Source organism: Chinchilla lanigera, unplaced genomic scaffold (genome assembly GCF_000276665.1).
Source record: "Chinchilla lanigera isolate Chin_1 unplaced genomic scaffold, ChiLan1.0 scaffold00007, whole genome shotgun sequence".
NCBI classification, from domain to species: Eukaryota; Metazoa; Chordata; class Mammalia; order Rodentia; family Chinchillidae; genus Chinchilla; species Chinchilla lanigera.
In genome coordinates, this window is record NW_004955408.1 from 11,104,684 (window position 1) to 11,109,593 (window position 4,910).

Sequence of the window (4,910 nt, forward strand, 5' to 3'; positions counted from 1 at the left end):
TGGTTCTTTAATAAACAACTCTGGCAACACTGCAGCCAGTTAACTAGTCCAAATGCTGACTTTACTGAAGCACACACGAAAAGAAAAAAAGAAAAAAAAGAACCTGAACAAAGACCCAGTCAAACAAAAGAAGCAATAGAGTGTAAACCACATCTTTATACACACACTCACACACGCAGGCACGCACACGCACACGCACACCTTCCCACTACTGTGTGCTGCACTGTTTCCCTTCAAAATTCATATGCTAAATAGCCAACCCTTAGTCCCCAGGAAGGGAACCTTACTGCTTTCTGGATAAGGCTTTTAAAGAGGAGATTTAAGAATGGCTGGGGGGCGGCTCCTTCCCCATTTCCTCTCTCCTTCTCCTCCCGCTCCTCCTCCCCGTCTCCTCCCCCTCCCCGTCCCCCTCCCCCTTCTCCTCCCCCCTCCTGCCCTCCCGCCTGGCCCCAGCCCCCTGACTGCCCTCTGGCCTAGGCGGGGCCCAGGTGGGTCCCTGTGTTCTGGGGAAGTGGGAGAAGCCGCGCCCCGCCCCCTCTCCCCGCCTCCTCCGGCCGCCCCGCGCCTGCTGCGTATTTTCCATTCCTTTTCATCCTTGAAGCGCTTCTGGGGAACAGGAAGGAAAAGAGGAGTGTGAAAACGTTTACTCTCAGCTCCTCTTCCCACAGGCAGGAAGTGCGCGGAAGACTACGCCGAAGTGGTGGACGTTTCTGTGACGTCACTGCTGGTGTCCGCAATAAAATCCTCCGGGCACAGGAGGTGGTTCTTGCAGCTTGCAGAGATTTGTTTCCCACCAACTTGTAGGTCAAGCAGAGGATGAGACAACAGTGTGTTGGCTTTGCATCACGTTCCAGTGACTGGCTTGATACCTCTTTTAGACTATGCTTACACTGCCACTCTCTCAATTAATGCAGAAAATGTTACTGATATTTGGGCTGCAGCCAGCTATACGCAAATGTTTAGTGTTGCCAGCACCTGCTCAGAGTTCGTGGAATGAAGTATTTTACGGGATAGACACAATAGCCAGCCAGAAAGAGTCTAGATGCTGGACGAGAAAATAATTCTAACTGCAACTTCTCTAGATGGAAGAATTTCTCCAGTATCTTCAGAGGGCAGCGTGGTGGAGAGAACCATTGGTGTCTGCCCAGAGAGAGTAAAAGCTACTTTGTTAGTCTCCTGAGGGTCCTGTGCAGTGTAGCACACAAACGAGTTCGCCCCAGGTACTGAATTCTTTAGCCTCCCACACAGAAAATACAAATCAGTGGACTCTACTTTTCCTTGGACTTTTTCTTTTGGAATTGATCAAAGGATGCAGCTGGAGAAAGCTAAGCAGGCATAGAATACCCAGACTTGAGAATTTCCTGGCCCATCTGAGGCAGGTATGAAAGTGACTGATGGTGTGACTTGTGAGAGCGCAAAAGCTGCCTTGCCTCTGGGTACCGAAGATGTCCCAGTCAAAGTAGAAAGGTAAGTGATGAGGAGACCCATGAGGAATTGTCCAAGCCTGGCAGTGCATCTCAGAGTACACTGAGTGATCAACAGACAGTATCAGGAAGTGAACAAATCCACGAGGACCTTCTGATTAGTCCACAATCTTCCTCTATAGGTACAGTGCTGCCTTCTGTGTCAATTCTAACATTTAAAAATTCTTAATAGGTTAACAAATTGTTTTTAGTTTACAGGAAATATAAAGAGGAATAAAACATAACTGGATTTTTAAAAATAATATTAGTGCTATAATTTTTTACAGTTTATACATTGCAGAAGGAAAAATAGCTGAACAATATGTGATGGGACAAAAGAGAGAAACAAATTGTGAATTAATGTCAGTACAAAAGAAAATGGTTTTTAATATGAAGTTAGTGTTTTATTCTTTATTGAAATATTTGTTTGAACCTTACCGTGTGCCAAACATTAATTGTACATAAAGAAAAAGACACCAGGGCATGGTGGTGGACAGCTCTAGTACCAGCACTTGGAAGGCTGAGGCAGGAGAACTGACACAAGTTTGAGGCCAGCCTGGGCTACATAGTGAGTTCAAGTCAACCTGGACTACATGGAAAACCCTGTCTCAAAAAGAAAAGAAAAAAAAGAAGAGAAGAGAAGAAAAGACAAGAGAAAGAAGAGAAGAAAAGAGAAGAGAAGAGAAGAGAAGAGAAGAGAAGAAGAAAGAGAAGAGAAAAAAAAGAAGAAAGAAAAGAAAAGGGAGGGGAGGGGAGGGAGAAGGGAAGACAAAAGAAGAGAGGTGAGGAAGGAAGGGGAGGGGAAGACATAATTCCTGCAACAGAAAAGTTAATAGTCTAATTGGGAAAATAAATATGTAAATAAATGATTACAGTGAACCTTGAGTAAAAAATAAAACATATACAGATGTCTTAAGAAAACGAACTTGGAATTGATGTGTAAGAGATTTGGCTATGCAGAGACAGGCTCAGAAACCAGTTGTATAAGCTAGGCACTGCCAACCTGAAGCCCATGGGTTAGGTATGCCTATTATAATAAAAAACAAATTTAAATAAAAGGATTTTATTATTTATACATTAACTATATTATATGTTTTATAGGCAGCCCAATATAGTTAGTTCCTCTTGACTAAGTGCATTCCAGGCCAACCAGGCATGTCTAACTTACAGCTGCAGGTTGGGTACACCTAAGAAAATCAGTATCACTAGACTTTGCAAATGAAAAATCAGTACCATGTAATAATATTCAATACATACACTGGGGGACTAGGAGGAATCAAAATAGTCAGAATGAAACAGTGATACCTTTGCTGCATTCATGGATTCTCAGTCACAGTTTTTCTTTTTCTTTTTTTTAAGAATAGGAAAATTTATTGGAGAATAGGAATGGGGAATGGAGAATAAGAATAGCTCCTGAGGAAGAGGAAGTTGTCCCGAATGCATTGCCCTCAGTCATGGTTTCTCATGACATCTCTGAATCCAGTTGAGTCTTAGAGTTGGTAATCTTCTACAGTTATTTTCTTTCTTAGTGGTATAAAAAATGTAACAGTAATGTTATAATGGATGGCATATTAGCATCTACTAAATGCAGTAACTGCAATATGAAAATCAGTGGAAAGGAAGCTCAAGTCTGTGTAAATTACACTTAGAGGATAACCAAGCAGTGTTGTGCCTCAGAGCAACTGGAAAAGTAGAATGGATAAGAGAGCCACTTTGAGATTAGCAGTGGCAAACTCAGTCACAGTAAGGAAACATAGAACAGCCAAAACCAAAGGACTGCTCCTAGAAAAGTATGTATAGTAAGGGCTGGTAACAGAACAGCCAACAAATGAATAAAATAATAAAGAAAATTTGTCCAAAAGACTGAAGAGCCAAAAAATAACTGTTTGTGGGGGATATTTTGACTCACTCTATGAGGTTCCCAGGGCTGCTGCACCAAAGCACAATCAACTGGGTGATATAAAATAGTCAGCATGTGTTCTCACAGTAAGAATGTTTCTCACAATCCAGGAGTCCAGAAATCCAAATTCAAGGTGTCAGCCTAGGGCCTGCTTTCCTTCAAAGGTTTATAGGAAAGAATACGCTTTCCTTGCTACTTTCAGCACTAGCAGTTACCAGCCTTCTTTGACATTCCAGGATTTTAGCTCCATTATACTCGAGTTTCTGCCTCCAAATCCACATAAACTTCCTGTGTGTCTGTGTATCCAAGTCTTTCTCTTCACTAAGACATCAATCACTGGCTAGAGGGCCACCCTGTTCCTGGGTGACTTCATCTTAACTTGAAGACCACCTTTACAAACAAGGTCTCATTCATAGGTAGCAGAAGTAGGACTTCACCATCTTTTGGGGGGACACAACTTTATTTATACCACTGAATAATTCTAAACTGGAATCAAGATATTTTTGATGAATTTGAATGCACACACATATAATAAAATCCTTAATGGCAGGGGATCATATCTATTTGTTTAATTATCAGAATCTTTAATTTTGAAAATAACTTACACTTGCTATATGGTCCTGACTTGAATAATTACTATTTAAATCTTTTATCTGAGAAGTTAAAAACCAAAATATTAATGTAAATAAATATAGTGCTAACTAGACATATAAAGGTCATTTTTTATCACTGAAGCAATATTTAATTGGGTCACATCTAGTCATTATGATTTTACCAAATTATTGTGTAGAGAAGTTGTGCACATGAATAGAATAAACTTTTCAGTTGCATAAGTGGAACTGATTACCTATACATTATCAAAATGGTGGATTCTATTAAAATACACATAGGAATAGCATACACCTATATCATGTAATCAGGTAGTCTTTGCCTTCAAAGCAAATGTACTAATGCCTCAACAAAGCTGTCTTCATTCCAATTTTATACAACAAAAAACATACAGAAAAGAAAGTAAATTCCTCGGAATTGTAGGCAGTCAATAAATGTGAGAGGAAGAAAAGGAAAATGTCTACTTTTGAGCCATATTTCATAATACACATGAGAAATGAATTTTATACATTAATTCATGAAATTAATTCAAGTGGAATTTTAGCTATTTTAAGTACCCTTTCTTGCCAGTTGCCCAGCAAAATATTATAAAATCCAACACCCTTCATTTCAATAAATAAAAGCAATAAATACAGCAAAGTTAAAAGAGAAACTAAAAGGAAGAGATTAAGGCAAAATGAAGTCATATGGGTGGCCCAGTATGGCTGGTATCCTAAAATTAGATTAAGACACAGAAGGACAGTCACAGGGGACCGCATGAAGATGTAGCGAGAAGACAGCCATCTAAAACCATGGAAAGAAGATGTAAAAGAAACCCAAACTACTGACACCTTAACCTTGGACTTCTAACACCCCAAAGTGGGAGAAAATAAATTTCAGTGTTTTAAGCCGTGCAGTCTATGGCATTTGTTATGGTAGGCAGGAAAAAAGTTACACAC

At 40.1% G+C, this 4,910-nt stretch overlaps 1 pseudogene; it reads left to right on the forward strand.

Annotated features, from left to right (window-relative positions):
• Positions 1-1,653, forward strand: part of LOC102020426 — a 21,342-nt pseudogene extending 19,689 nt beyond the window's left edge.
• The last annotated feature ends 3,257 nt before the right edge of the window (positions 1,654-4,910 follow it).